Genomic DNA, 16115 nt, shown 5'->3' with positions numbered 1-16115 from the left:
GAACCTTCATATGCCATGGGTTTGGCCCTAAAAAGACAACAAAATTAAAAAAAAATAAATAGCACCATGTGTTTGGTGCATGCCTCTGTAAGTGAACTCCCCTCCGTTATAACAGAAATTGCAGTCCTACTTGGGCAGGACTTGAACCCAGCCAAAACTCAGGTTGGCACTCAAATCCACATGCTGGACTTGAATCCACCCCACCTCCAAGTAGGACTTGAACCCACGATCCCTGACTTAGGAGACTTGAACCCATTGTCTTTTAATTGAACCTGCTCACCTGGTGTCAGGACTTACTGAAGCTCAGGTTCTTTTGTCTCATCGCAGAAAGAATTCAGCGTGAGGCAAAGTGACAGGCCAAGAGTGAGCTTATTAGTATAGGATGCTTGTGAGAGACACAGTGGACTGGCAAAGGAATATAGCAGCCCAAGAACCAAGAGGGCTACATTTTTATAATCAGGAACAAGTATGGAGGAGAGAAGACCACCTTCTCCCTCTATTTTGGGTAAATATCAAGGCTTATATCATTAGTTCCTCCTTTGACCCTATATGGTTTAACTGGAACTGTCATGGCGCTATTTAAATTATATGCATATTAGCAAAAGGTGGTAACATACATTAAAATATGGTCATTCATCTCATGTATAAGGTACCCTTTCACCTAGTTTTTCCCCTTTCCCCTATATTTATGTCTTGGCTAAATGCTGAGATGCTACTCTTCAAGGACTCTTAACTCTCTGACTTCAGGTAACAAGATTCAGACCCCATATCTATCGTTTTCTGTTCTAACTATTGGGTTTGTGGCTTGAGTGTGTCTGGTGATTAGATGCACCTGGTCTTCCTTTGAGGTAGAGTAGATCATTGCTAGGTTACTAGATTCTTTTCTCGAGTGGTCATTAGCTTACAACAGTCTCCTCAAATCCCTCAAAATTCCCTTTCTGTCTTTAATCCCCTCGTGGGATTTTTATACTGACTACTTAATTATCCTACTTTATCCCTATCATAACTGCCAGTTCCAGATCTCTGGCCTCCACAGGCAGGATCTCCTTGTGGGCAGAGGCTGTGTCCTCTTCTTGTATCTTCATTGCCTGGTGCTGACCTGGGCATTCGGAAGGCGCTTAATAAATAGTTGCTGCCAATGACTAAAACACTAAATCAGTGCATCTGTCCGTAGTCACATATGTGTATATGTGGTTATCTGTACATGAAGGAAAGTACAAAAGTCTACAATCCCATGCTGTCAGCCTGTAATACGGACAGCACAAGAAGGAGAGAAGGTAGAGAGAGGAAAGCAACCGAGAAGAAAAAAAAAAACAAACCAAAAAAAACAAACAAAAAAAACACTGCACTAAAAAAGCCTAGATGTAGACTATGATCTTTCTGTAAAGGTTCACATGTGTGTGCATAAATAAATTTGGGGGAAGATAATGATGTTTTTAGGTTAAGTCAAAACAAGCTGCAGAGTATTTTAGTTAAAAACTATAAACAAATATATCCCTATGTCTGTAGGTATATGCATAATTGGGTGTAAATTAGTGTGAGGGAGGATATATTTGGTGGGTGCTGCCTGGCAGCACCCAGCTGAGACACTCAGCCCCCAGCTGCTGGGAGCCTTAGCTGCCATCACTCCCAGCTGAGTTCCCCTCTGGGCTTCACCCTCAGCCAAAGGGAGCTGCTTTGCCCAAGGTTGTGCTCACCCTCTCCCCGGGGACAGCCCACCTCCAAAGACTGGTGAGGCAATGCAGGACAGCTCCAGAGGCCCCTCCAGCCAATGTTGCTTCCTATACTCCCCATAAGAGTTGTCCCAGGAAGCCTTCAGGGTGCTTAATCTGTCTCAGGCTGTTTCCTGGGAATTGGACTTACGACAGTGTGGAAAGACACATACTCGTCTATTAAAACATTACATCAAGGGGCTGAGGCTGGAGGGAAATTATTAGCTTTTTCTGGATACATCTTCCTATAGATTCACTTATTACAATGAGCAATTATCACTTTCATAATTTCAGGAGTAAGAAAGATTTTTAAAATACAATGAACAAACTTATGTGAGTTGAATGAATGAATGACTGAGCCTATATCTAGTTGGAGAAATAATAATAAAATAGCATGCTGAATTGAAGGTGTCAGTGTTGAATGAATTAAACAGGAGATTTCACTAACACTTTTGATGACTTTTGACTTTGTTGGTTCTAAAGAGATTGTATTCTTCCCAAGAATGAGGTCACCACCTCGAAGATGAGATGAAAAATAAAAGGGTCAGTGGGGTGGAAACAAAAAAGAGAGGGAGTGTTTTAATTCCATGGAAATTTTCTAATATCAGAGTTAACTGACAGTAACATAGCTACAAATTTGGGGCGGTTGCTGTCCAAATTATACTGTCCAAAAGATCTGCCAAGTTTTCATTTGGTAAGCAGCCTCCAGATTAGATTTAGAGGAGGAAAGGACCTGGTATTCACATCACATCCAGCACTTCCCCACCATGGGCATTGGCAAACCCCTTGAAAACCACCCTCCTTCCCAATGACGCAGCTGCAGAATCCTAGCCTGGTTCTCCAGGCAGCCACTGCCCTGCTGATATTCTGGAGTATTCCCCAGAGATGAAATCGATTTGCCTTTCCAGAACTAAATGATCTTTCCTCCAATTCCCAGGCTCCATGGGGTCCTCTAGGGCAGGTTAATTTATTCAGAAACAGCTTAGATGAGCAAGCCTACACCTTAGCCAAAGGTCTGCTCTTTTCTCCCTTGGCGCTACTTGATTTTTAAGTAGCCTCTTTAGACGCCTGTAAACGAGGTCCGTGTGGCTCAGTGTCCACTTTGGAGAAGGCTCAGAAGGGTTTGCGGGAAGCAAACCTTGGAAGGCATTATCTCTGGGCTATGGAATATGGGATGATCCATGGGAATTGTGTAGGGTCTGAGTTTTGCAGAGGAGCTGTGTTTAAAGAGACTGACACATTGCTGACACAGAAGCTCCCCTTTTGCAAGAGATGTCACTGCTGCCATGGCTAGTGTCTCTAACCTGAGAAAATTATTCTTTGTCATGCATTCATTTTCTCAAAAAGTATTTATGGAGCTTTTCTGTGCTGGCAATGTGCTTGGGTCAGAGAATCTGCCCTTGAGGAGTTGAGAGTCCACAGTGAGAACAGCACAAATGAAGAGGCTTACATGGTGGTGACTTCTGCGACACAGGAAGGCACTGAGAGCCATGGATAGGATGAACGTAAGAGGGGCTTCAGTTTAGTGGGAATGATAGGCTTCATGGAGGAAGTGACAAGCATTTGTCATAATCAGCTCATCTCAGCATGGAACCCCAGCCACCTTCAAAGATCTCAAAATAGATTTGCTACATAAAACACATATGTGGATTTATAATCCTTCTGTAGAAATCTTACCTTAAATATTTACCACCTCATTGCAAAGCGATTGAATGAATAAAAGAAAAGTAATGAAATAAATGGAAGTCTCAGGAGAGGAAACAGTAACAATAAATAACAGTTTTCCTTAGAAATCCATGTTACTCCTCCAAGTTTATTAAAATAGAGATGTGGCAGCTGAGATGGAAAGGGAAATCAAGTTTCCTTATTCTGAAACCATAAACACATTTCTTCCCTCTCTTGTTCCTGTTTCAGGCAGCCACATCATCACAACTGCTCAGAGGCCACATCTCTTTGGGCATTAGGATCAAAGAACGTGCGGGAGAGAGACAACATCCAAGACACCATCAGTAAAGGTACCATTTTCTGTGAACCTTTTACCATCCATCATTGCAATGGCCAGTTTGAGGCTTTCACTTGTGACTGCATATTCCCGGGGATCTGAGACTCTGTCACTGCAACAACAGCCTGAGGGATAGTCTCTTTGCAAAGAGGTGGTCAAGAGGGCCAGCTCCCCTGGGTTTCCTGCTGTCTCAGGAAAAGCCGGAGAAACTGGGCACCAAGGTTTTGGCTTCTCATAAAATATTCCTGAAATGCATTTCATAACGTAGTTGGTCATAAAAGTACATTACTGTGCTCAGCCCCTCCAAGAGGCTGGACTGGATACCAGCCCAACCCTACCCACTCTGAGTCTGCGTGAATCACTGCTAAATTATTCACCAGCCTGACTTTAAAATTTCTAGAGTTCCAAAACCTCTAATAAAGTATTATGAAAAAATATCCATCTCTTTATCTCTATCCATAACTATTTTATATGGCTAGAGGAAAAACCTGTCGTTTTATTTCTTCTAATTTAAAAGCTTTCCTAATTCCTTTTTCATACTGCATATATATGTCTAAAGAATTTTCAGGTTGAAAAAATAACCTTTAAAAAATGATCTGCGGGAGAAGGCGCTCAGGATTCACAGAGTTGACAGGCACAGTGAATATTTTGCTCCTTTAATAACTTTTCTTGGCATGCAAACTTGATGCACCAAATTGGGAAATTTTCAAACAGGTGTGGCCTTTTTTTTTTTAACTGTACACAACAGTGATAAAATATCCACCAACCTTCTCTATTTGTTCATAAAATTGCTAAAGTTTGTTCAGGAAAAACTCATTTCATTCCTCAGACTCATGATGTTCTCGTGATCTACCATGGCACTTACAGGGCAATAAGACAGGTTTGATGAAGCCCTGCATTTGAATTAACCCAGAATACACTCAGTGACATCCTGCCTTACTTGGGGACACTTGACTACAAAGTACCCCAGGCCATTTCAAACCCATTTGAATGTACAAACTCACAAGAGACTTCATTGCCCTAAGTTGGCAGCCAGCCATTCACACCCAAGAGTGAACTGGTTAACTTGGTGCTCCTAGGTTAACAGCTGGCTGAGATCAAGTTCTCTGCAACTAAGCAGGGTTTGAATAAGGTGGACCATCTGGACAGCAACTAAGGCTAGCTATTAAGACTGAGACATTTTACCTTTCTACTCGGAGAGAGTACTTATGTAGCTAAAAGGATGTTTGATTTGCAGTGGAAGATTAAACTCTCCCAACCCCCAACTGCTTAAAGAAACGTTCAAATAAAAACAGTTGATCCCTAAACTGACTTCTGAATAAGGTGGGTTCAGTGGGATGTGGCATGCTTTCATTCTCCAGATCGATGTTGAATACGTATTCAAGGAATATTGGTTTGATTGTGAGACAAATTACGAGCTTGGCAAGAACAGCCACAGGTTTTCATTTAGCCCTGTTGGATGATGATATCTGACGGAGGGGTCGGAAGGAGGAAAGAAGGAGCCCAGGGGTGGGGAGGGATCTGAGAAGTCCATGTGCGGAAGCAGATGGTGGTGTGTGTGTAGGAGGTAACTGCTGAAGACAGCTCATCGTGTCTGGGGGCAGCCTCACTACAGAAATGAGGACCCTGCCCCAATCCTCTCTGTGGAGTCAGTCCATAGGCCAGTCAGAGAACACTCAGGAAGAGCACAGGGCCTGGGATGATCTCAGCCATGTTGTGATTTATGATAAGAAATACATATTTGGTCTTTGTCCCGTTTCTGGCACAGAGCTCCTAAAACCCTTGAAATTTCCAAAGCGATAAGAGCGGTACAGGTGTTTTGATATTCATAGCAAACTCCTTTCAACCACATCTGAGTTTGTTGATGAGGTGATTTTTGGAACTCTCCTAAGAATGGGGGCTGGCTGCCAGGCGAACTGATCATGTGATTAGAGGCTTGGAACTTTCAGTCCTACCGCCACTACCTGACTTTTGGAGGAGAGAGAGGGCTTAGCCGTTGAGTTCAATCACCAGTGGCCAGTGGTTCAATCAATACTGTCTATTTAATGAAGCTTCCATAAAAATCCAAAAGGAAGGGGTTCTGAGAGCTTCTGGGTGGGGGAGATAGTATGCCTCCTCATGCCACCATGCTGGACCCCAAAACCCATGGGGACAGAAGCTCTTTTGAAATGCTTTGTTTGGGACCACCCCTGTGTGTAACTTCAAATGGCTGTTGATTTGTTCCCTTTAATATTCTTAATAGTAAATCAGTAATCTAGTGAGTCCTGAGTTCTGCAAGTTGCTCTAGCAAATTAACAGAACTGGAGGAGGGTGTTGTGGGTTGGAAGCACAGGTGACAACCTGGACTGGTGATTGGCACTGATGTGAAGGGCAGTCTTGTGGGACTGCACTCTCAACCTGTGGAATCTGATGCTCCATCTCCGGGTAGACAGTGTCAGAACTGAGCTGAATGGTACGACAACCAACTGCTGTCAAATAATTGCTTGGTGGTAGTGGGAAACCCACACTTTGGAATTGGTGTCAGAATCAGAGTTGTAATCCTAAACCACATCAGAGCCATGAACATGCGGGATTAAGCTCCCTTCAGTGCTGACCCAACTTAGCTGACCCAAGTTCCTGGGTCCAGGGAGAGTCAAGCTGCAGCTGGATATAAGGGGCCTACCCTGAAGCCAGCTAACAACTGTTGGGTGGGTACAGGAGGGTTGGTGGATCCTGCTGGCCCTCCTGAGGATGGAGCTTCTCTGAAGTCTACGGATGCAGCATTCAGAGGTCGCTCTCAGGAGCACCAGCTGCTCTGATGACTAAATCTCACCTCCTGGCACAGTGTGTCTTTCTCTGCCAAGTCTTGTCACATGTGTACAACTGACCTCACAGAAGAGCATGGATTGTCCAGAATGGCCCTCTCCCCCGTGTACCTATAAATAGCTGTTCACCAGTGAGGTTTGCTGTTGCATTTGCAGAAGTTACCAAACTGAAAGGCCAGCAGGTCCCTCCTGGTTCTTCTTATTGGAACAGAGGTACAGTCACCAGGCTGGTGTGAACTGTCTTACTCCGCCTGTGGCTGCCCTACCTTCATTCCCCATGCATTTGAAAGCAGCTTATTTTAAAAGCTGATTAGATGAGTCCTTAATAACATCAGAATTTAAATGGCCCCAGATAGGCTTTCAGCTTCTTGCCAAATTGAGATAAATGTGATATTTGGGGAGCTGAGCTCCCAGCTTCCTGACGGCTCTGGATGGCAGACAAGTTTGCAAACACATCTTTCTGCAGCCTGACTGGGTATGTGTGCGTCTATGAAGTCTCTTTCGTCTCTAAAGGTCTAGGATTCTGTGTGTAAATGTGTCTCCTTGGTCATGCATTTTCAAGGAAGATAAGGTAGGGACCAGGCACAGAATTATTAGAACAGGTAATTATGTAGGTAATCTGTGGGAAAACTTCTCTCTGTACTCCCGCACTCTGTGATAACTTTCAGTTCGAGGCAACAAACCTTTATCGAGCAACTACTCTTTGGCCATTTATAATTCCATACAGATGTTGTTAATACCTGACTTTTGCTGAGACTAATACACAAGGTCAGAAGTATGAATGTTATATCTCTGTTTAGATGCTCTGCTCCGTCTGTAACTCTCGCAGGTGGGCTCAGTGCTGGGAAGAATACCACTTGCCTTCCAATTTAACCCTCCTCCTTAAGTTTTCGAAAAAGTTAAAAACAGAATGGGAGGGGTGGAGTGGGAACCCCACCCTAGGTGAACAGGAACAGATGGTTCCGTGTTGAGATAAATGTCTCCTTATAAAAAAATAAACAACAACTCCGTTGTCTTCTCTCCCCCATCTTTCCCCCCAACCAAACTAGAGCCGTGTCTGGCCTTAGAAAGAAAGTTGGAGGCTTTTAAAAACAAGGCTTGCCCTTCTGAGGGAGGCAGTCAGCGCAGGAGTGCCCCTGACTGTAAGCATCCTTTTGGAACGCTCACCAGAAACAGCTGCTCCTAGAGCCTTTCACAAGAAGCCAAACTTGAGCTTAAACCCTGCCTTTGCATTCCACTGGGAAAAGACCATTCGCCACCCTATTTCCCTGAAGTGGAGCTAAGATGTCCAAAGAGCCAGCTAGGAGTGGTCAGGAGAGCCTGAGCCTGGATATAGCCGTGGGTTGATTCACATCTCCTGCTCTGGCCCTAAGAGTCCCAGACTCACCCAGCCTTCAGGGACCTTGAGGGGGTTTCAGGAAGAAAACACCTGTAATCTGTCTAAACTGTGGCTTGAGTAGATTCAAGCAGAAACTACAGATGGAACCATGAATGGCAGTTCCAGCTGCCTCACAAAAACAGAGATGTGGAGTTCCCTGGTAGCTCAGCGGGTTAAGGATCCAGCATTGTCACTGCTGTGGCTTGGGTCACTACTGTGGTGCAGGTTCAATCCCTGGCCTGGAAACTTTTGCATGTTGTGGGCATGGCCAAAAAGAAAAAAAAAAAAAACAGACGAAGAGGAGCAGCAGCAAAGCAGGGCTCCAGGCTGACAGGATGGACCTCTCTGCCAAACCTCAGAGGAGCCTTGGCCAGGACACACTCACCTAGGCTCCAATGCTGCCTCGCAAGGAGGGGAAAGGGGAGCGGGGAGAGAGGGGTCTCCGTGGTACCTCCATGCTCTGCCCTGCCAGCCCTGCTGCGTGGCCATTTAAGCACCCCATTCAGTGGTGAAAGCCTTTCATCAAGAGCACAGTATTGAAGAGGCTGCTGCCCATTAAAGTACCCTGTGTCTTTGTGCCTTCTCTCAACCTCTGGCAGATTACAGGTGAAAATGCACTGGTATTGGGCGTGTCAGCTGGCGGGTTACCCTCAAGCTCACCTCTCCCTTTGCCAAGTCGGGGGCCACATCAGAAGAGAGTTGCTTAGTTTTGCTCCTCTCCTCCCCAGAGGCCTCTGTCGGTCCTCCTCCCTGGCTTGCTTCATCCTCTCTCTCTGGAGAGGAAGTGTCCCAGCTCCTTGCCAAGGCTCACTCTTCCATGGAGCCCTTCCCCATCACCTCCTCCAGAGCCTTCATCCAGGCATGGCTTCTTTATTCACTCATAGCTCCTCTCACTTTCTCTATGTTCTTCCCCTTCTGTTTATAAACAAGACTTGGTCTCCATTCAAACCAGCAAACAATAAAAACAGCTCTCCCTTGGTTTCAGGACTATCACTTTCTTGTATCCCAAACTCTGCGAAAGAATAGTCCACATTCACATCTCCCCTCATTGTCACTCTATAATCCCACGGCCAACGGTGCCTCCTACCCACCCAAGCAACATATTCAACTTAATTCAACAAACATGCATGGAGCACATACTATGTGCCATGCCCGCCGTCTGGATCCTGACCATAAGGAGAACACACTCATGTAAGGCAGGCAAGCATGCTTATCCCCTCCCCGAATTACAAAGCATGTGACAAGTGGGATGACGGTGCCGTGTCCTATAGACAGGCAGGATGAGAAGCAGCGACCCTGTCCCGGAGGCAGGAGGCTGCAAGGAATATGCCACAGGAGTGCTCCAGACAAATGGGGAACCCAGGAAAGGAGAGAAAAGGAGAGAAGTGGAGGTCAGTGCAGGCAGAAGGGGCATCATGGGCAAGGTCATTGGAGCCACTGAGCCTGCCCAACAGGTAGATAGTATTGTGTGCACGACAGCTAGACAAGCTCTGGGTTGAGGCTTCAGAGCACAGCAGAACTTTCATCTTTACTGTGAGATCCTGAGAAATTTTTTTTTTTTTTTTTAGGGCCACACCTGCATCATATGGAAATTCTCCAGGCTAGGGGTGGGATCCAAGGTGCACCTGTGACTTAAGCTGCAGCTCACAGCAATGCCAGACCCATGAGCAAGGCCAGGGGTCAAACCCACATCCTCATGGATGCTAGTCAGGTTCATTACTGCTGAGCTACAACGGGAACTCTGATCCTGAGAAACTTTGTTTCCTGCAGACATTGCAGGGGTCACAGCCAGGGAGTGAGTGACACAATCAGATTGCCTTGTGGAAAGATCCCTGGGAAGCAGCAATTAGAGGTGGGGAGATCTGCTATGAAGCCCTCTCATCACCCAGATAAGAGGGAGGCTGGTCTGGGGATGAAGAGGGCATGCCAGCACAGTCTCCTCCATCCTCTAGGAATCCACCCTTCACTCAAACAGCCCTTCATCTTCCTGCTTTAAACCCTCAGGGCATCTAGTGTGCTTTTCTTAGAGCCCTCACTCAACATGTGCTTTAGTCATCTGCCTATTCCTCTGATTTTTCTCATCAAATTGTGTCTTTGTCTCCCCTTCCTCAAAGTACACTACCTTGCTCAGAATAAGAGCCGAAGAAAAAGGTTATTTAGTTTAATTGAATTTTCAAGAGCTTCAAACCATGAATAATTGAGGAATCAGCCATGTATAAGTGCTCATCATTTGCATAATTGTGTAAACAAGCTGATAAATTTTTATTTTTTCTCCCCCATTATTTTTATTATCCCAGAATGCCCCACTATCTTCTGAGTTCTCTAGATTTTAGGGACCTAGTAAACAAGTGTTCTCTAACACACACAAGGCGGCAGAGGCACCGCGTGGCGCTCACCTCCCCAGGCAAGGGAAGCGGTTGAAAGGAGGGAACAGATGATTGCATTGATTGAATATGAAAGCCATGTACAAATATTGAGAAATCTGCTGTCTGAAGAGACAGAGAATTGCCGAGCACACTGCATGATGGGACTCGCCCAGAATCCCGAAGGTCAATGAGCAGATACGAATTGATTAAGCTAAGTACTTACTGAAATTGCTTTCCAACATACTGATGAGAATTGACCATAAGCAGGACCCATATTTAGAGTGAAAATGCTTATGTAACGTTACCCTTTGGTATGTCATCAAAGCAAATTTAAATCATCCAGATTTTTCCCCCAACGAGAGGATCAACAGTCCTGTTAACAGATATGTTATGAGTTAACCAGCACTTACAGTGTTGTGATTGAATTTTTTAAATGTGTGGATCGGATGGGCCCCATAACAGCTTTTATTGTGGCAGCTTTTTTATAACCCTGAAGTCAGCCCCTCTCATGCCAAAAAAAGCACAGGATTCGGACTGGCTGGGAGTTAGCCCTATCCAGTGCTGTATCCAAGGGGTCACTCTTAAAAATAGTCCCTGGCTCCTAGGAAACTAGGAGTCAGAAATCTCCTAAATCTGGATGCATCCAACACCCTGAGACAGTGGTGTGGGCACCAGCAGCCCAGGGCACTTAGGCCGCAGGGAAGCGGAAGAGGGCGCCTGAAAGGACTGGCAAGGCAGATAAGAAAATAAGAGAAAGGAGCAGAAGACCCAGTGAGTGAGTCTTTATTGAGTAATTGGTGAGTATCAAGTATAACAGTATGTACTCTACGGCCCTTCCCCCACCATGTCCCCTGCCTGCCTTTTCTCTGTAGAAACTCTTTAGTCAAAGAATAAGTTTACTCAGAGAAGTGAGAAATTGCAGAAGCAAAGGAAAACAAACAAGACCAAATAATAATAGTTTAGTCAGTAAGCAATGCCAAGGACCTTTAGCTCCTCCTCAAGGACTGTAGAAATATTCTGAGCCATATCCCATGAGCTGTCTTATAGACATTAAAACTCCCATCAGGTGTAAGACACTACATGATGACCAGGCTGGAGCCATGCCATAAGCTGCCACAATTCCAAGAAGTGGCCTCAAAGAAATAGCAACAAACCAACCCTGGAACTGAAGATTAACGGTACTTAAACAAGCAAAATGACACTGGTCCGATCATTGTATGACCAATTTCAAGAGGACTGTCAGAGCTGACTATGCTGTTTCTGCATGCAGCCCCCTCCCTCTGCCTATATAAACTCTTGCCCAGTGATTGTGAATGGAAAGAATCAATCCTTTGGACAGAAGCCTGCAACTCCCTCTCTGGTTGCTGGCATCAGAAATAAAGCAAACTTTCCTTTCCACCAACCTTGCCTCTTCACTGGTTTTATAGCAGCAAGCAGCCAGACCTCATTTTTGGTAACACAAGGGCCATACAAAAACGCTTGTCATGGTTCCTGTTCTCAAGGAGCTTAGAATTGGGTCAGGGGACAATCCTAAATCCAGAAAACCAGTGCAATACCAATGCATGACAATATAATGAAGTTTTAAATACAGTACCCTGACATTTGCTGTGCTAATTACTGAGAACCTAAATGGAACAAGTGACACAGGGCTCCGGGGAGCGGAGATGGCCCAAGAAGACCTCGTGGGAGGAGAAGTGGGCTTTGAGCTGAGCCTTAAAAGTGAAGGTGGTACAAAGCTAGCAGAGCAAAATGAGTGTGACTCCTCGGACTGCAGAACTACGTCAGACTAAGAGGAGAGGACAAATGAACCAGAGAAGGAAAACTGGTGATGGCAGAGTGGCCACAGCTACCTCACATCTCCTGGGTACCTGTGCCAACCCTTGGACTGCCTTGGCCAAAGACCAGCAATTTAGAGGCAGAAAATATTTCTATCAGCTCTGTAGAACTGGACTAGCGCCAGCCATTTTTTGTTGTCTCTGAAACCACAAAGTGAAGCATCTTTTTCCTCATGTTTGCTTGAGAGGAATGTTGTTTACACTGAAAGCCTCACACACTTCAGACTGATCCTTGACAAGTGAATCCTCACATTACTAACAATTGGGTGTAAAGAACCCACAGAAACTTCACAGATGATGAGATGGCTTCATTAGCTGAAGGTTCCTGTAGCCTCTGAGATAGGGAAAGCTTGGTAAATTAAGTATAATTTATTGGATGCATTTCAAGTGGGTTTATAGTGAGAGCAGAACATTGCCCACAAAATTTATTTTGACCGGCACTGCGAAATCTCCCTGCCCTGAAAGTTACTCTCTGACCCTACCTTCACCCAACTCAAATTTTAAAAAAATGAAATGAAATGAAAAATAAAACACTTGGTTCTGCCAGGTGTTGGAAATGCCGCTATTTGAGATACATTCTTTGTGTGTGTGTGGAAAGTTCCAGCATGCAATACTTCCTGGGCCAGGGGTCGAACCAGTGCCACAGTAGTGACAGCACCAGACCCTTAGCCCCTAGACCATCAGGGAGCTGCGAGATACATCCGTATTAAGGCCCTGCCTTTTCCAAATGTCCCTGCTGAAAGGCAGGTGTCCCCAGAGAGACCCATTTACCTACCCTAGAATCCCCATTATTTTAGTAAATCATTTTGTCTAAAGGCCACTGGAGGAGGAAAATGGAGAGAAGAGGAGGAGAAATGATGGCAGGAGAAGAGGGAAAAGTCATTTTAGACCATGGGACCCTGCTAGGCAGGAAAGGCAGGACAGAGGAGGTATCTGTGCAAGTGGAGGACAGTCTGGATAGCTAGTGAGCAGAAGGAGGGGCAGAGAATTGAGCCAGAAGGAGAGAGGCAGGAAGACAGAGAAAGTCATGATGGAACAAAGCCAGAATCAAACTTTGCCTCCTTTGTAGCGTGGCCTGGAGCAGCCTGGGCAGATTGGAGAGCTCCCACGTTAAAGTTGGGCATATTGGTCAGCACTGCTTAGGAGATTAAAAAGGAGGGAGAAAGGACAAGATTAGCAGGAGAGGGTGGTCTGGCAGGCTGAACCAGTGTGTATGCAGCTAAGTTCAGTCCCGCCGCAGCAAAACCGCAGCGCATCTTTCATCAGGCACAGAGAAGAAAAAGCCGAGAGATCACCCCCAGTGCAGAACAACTGTGGCCAGGGGCCAAGGGAGTGCCGAGATCCCCAGCTGAGTCAGCAGACTACAACGAAGCTGGGAAATGATCGAACTACGATGCTGAAACTCTACAAGTCTGAAAATATGGTACCAGAAGCACAGGCCCATCAAATGTTCAGTCTAGGACTTTAGAGATTATTCCAGTCCCACCCCCTCATCTGGCTGAAGAAAACAGAACCCTGAGAAGACTTAAAATTGTGGAGTGCTTTCTATGTGCTAAGTGCTGTTTTGATGACTTTCTAGGTATTAAGTCCTAGGTATTTACTCCTCCCAACAACCAGTAATAACAGGTATTGTTATTCTCTCTCTTCTACAGATAAGGACATTGAGGTGCAGAAAAGCTAAATAACATACCCAAGGTCAAACAGCTTAGGAAATAGCAAGGGTTGGGGTGTGAACCCAGGCAGATTGAGTCCAGAATTCCTCCACAAAAGATGCCTCTGGGATCACACAGTGAGGTCCCTGGAAGGACAAGCCGCCTTTTGTCATTCAAACCTGGCATATTCGGGCAAGAGTAGAGGCATCATTGTGCAATGACGGATGACTGTAGCGGAGAGGCTACGCAGACTTGGTCATTCCTTGTGGGAGCTGAGGGCTGTGCTGGAAGGGAAGCAGGGCATCAAGGTGGAGGGGCCTCTCTCTCCTTAATCGAGACCAAGTAATGGAGTTGTAATGGAGCCTCTGCCATTGAAGCCGTAATAATTACTGGGATAATGGCCCAGAAAGGGAAGAGCAGAAGTAGCTCTCCTTGAAGAGGAGGAGCTTGAGGTAATGAAATCGTAAAGAGGGTATTGATGAGGTTTTGATAGTGATCAATGCGACAGCAATAGACTGAGGGTATAAAGGAAAGGGAAGAGTTGTTCAATCCGCCACGTTTTCTGCAGGCTAACTTTGTCCAGCTGCTACGTGTTCCAGAAGGGAAATGAACTCTAGTCCACCATGAGCTTACCATCGAATGGATTAAACAGGGCCATGGTAAACCACTGGACCCACCCCCACCTCCCCAAACGCACACACGCTGGCGTAACAGAGATGGCATACGCATCACCGGTTATATTAATAGGGCCTTGAACTGCTTGGAAGAAGAAATTGGTAGTTAGGATGCTTGGAGTCAGAGAGGCAACTGTAACAGAGGGCTCTGCAGATGAGACGGTAGGCGTCTTTTTCAGGGAGGATTATTACTGCTTGACGGTTCCGGAAAAAGAAATGAGGGGGGAGCAGTGAGTTGTGAAGAAGAGTAACAAAGGCAAGAGTGAAATCGCCATGGAAAGGAGCAGATCTTTTGTGGTTCACATTATCACGGGCGATTTGATGGAGGACAAGAACGGGCTTCTCACATTAATGGAGATGTTGGAGTACATGTCTCGTGTGTAATAGGGATGCCTGTAGCGTTTTCAAAGGTGGCCGGGGTCTCGCATTGCAGAAGGGTGGAGAAAGACATGGAAATCGTTATGGGACGATTATGATTGTAACTGAGGTAATAATGACGATAATGGACCTGTAATTGAAAAGCTGGTGGCTGTAAAGGAAAAGGTGAGGGCAACTGAAATGCGGAGGGGCTGATAAGGGAGGTAATGGTGGTGATGGGAAAGGTAAATGGAGTTATAATGTAGATGATGAGAAAAGGTAATGGAGTTATAATGAGGTGATGACTACAGAGTCGGGGGAGAACTGATGATCATCTTAATGGAAGCAGGAGGGACCGTGCGAAACCGGTGAGAACGGTATGCCGCGTGCTCATCATGACAGCCGGAGCCGAGATGTGGGTGACCAGGAAAGTAACGAACAGCTGCACCCGAAGTTCTCCTTACAGTAGGCGGTCTAATGGACCCTGGAAGAAGCTAATGACGCTGATAGAAAAGATGACGACCGCCACGAAAACCAGGAGCCCTGTGATGGTATTTAGAACGATCTATTTAGTGGGAGAGACCAGAGGAAGAACGCGGTGGGAAGGAGGGAGGACCTGTGTGGCCTGCATGTGTCCGTATGTCCCAGGACTGAGCTTCCTGAGGGCTGTTCCCTAGACGTGTCTCCCAGGGTACCTGGGCTTTGTGCAGCTGCTCCTGCTTGGACAAGGCGTTTGCCGGGGCCTGAAGCAAGTTTGAGGTGAACAGATACGGCTGCAGCAACAATTCCAGCTCGGCATCTAAATTTTCTTCTTAAATTAGGCCCGACAATACACTAGCTCAGATATAGCACCTCTGCGAGCAGATGTATAAACAAAGTGTCTGGAAAATGCATGAGTTTGCAGCCGAAGGAAATGTATATAGAGCATTTTTTTTTTCATGTATATATATTTGAACCATAAATGTCCCTTTCAAGTGGAGAAGTGAGAACTTAATCCTCTGGGCTCCCTGTTGAACTTCTGAGACCTTTAGTTGGGAAGAGAGTCCGGGGTAGCTTGTGCTGTCATTCTGACCAGGAAGGCACTGCTGTGGGCTTGGCCAAGGAACCTGGGAACCAGCATTCTCAGGGACCCCCAATGCTACCGCTATTTTTGCAGCAAGCAGCCTGGAGATGCACAGAGTGGAGAACGTACTGAAAGCAGATGGTCCCAGACCCACAACAGGGATCGGGAGACGCGGTAAAGATGTCGATAGACCCCATGAGGGGAGCTGAGACAGCCAAATGGACGCTTTGTACATGGAGACCTGAGTGAAACACAGCTGTGCTCTACCTTGG

General features: G+C 45.9%; 1 protein-coding gene and 1 long non-coding RNA gene across 16 annotated transcripts in view; one reads left to right on the top strand and one right to left on the bottom strand.

The window, feature by feature from the left end:
* Window positions 1-16115, bottom strand: part of LOC102162878 (uncharacterized) — a 462928-nt gene that overhangs the window by 135440 nt on the left and 311373 nt on the right. The gene's annotated exons all lie outside the window — the stretch shown is intronic.
* The window catches only part of TNR (tenascin R), a 416877-nt gene that overhangs the window by 214702 nt on the left and 186060 nt on the right, over window positions 1-16115 (top strand). For 7 of the 10 annotated variants that reach the window (XM_021063666.2, XM_013989629.3, XM_084977655.1 and 4 more), the window contains one exon: window positions 3627-3727. The exons of the other annotated variants lie outside the window; for them this stretch is intronic. The gene's annotated coding sequence lies outside the window, so the exon portion shown is untranslated. The remainder of the gene's footprint in view (window positions 1-3626; window positions 3728-16115) is intronic. 10 annotated transcript variants of the gene reach the window in all.

Source organism: Sus scrofa, chromosome 9, assembly GCF_054392235.1.
Source record: "Sus scrofa isolate SSC_HxYL_T2T_F1_AM1 chromosome 9, Sscrofa_HxYL_maternal_Yorkshire_Landrace_v2.0, whole genome shotgun sequence".
Classification (NCBI taxonomy): domain Eukaryota; kingdom Metazoa; phylum Chordata; class Mammalia; order Artiodactyla; family Suidae; genus Sus; species Sus scrofa.
This window is presented reverse-complemented; position numbering and strand designations above follow the sequence as displayed.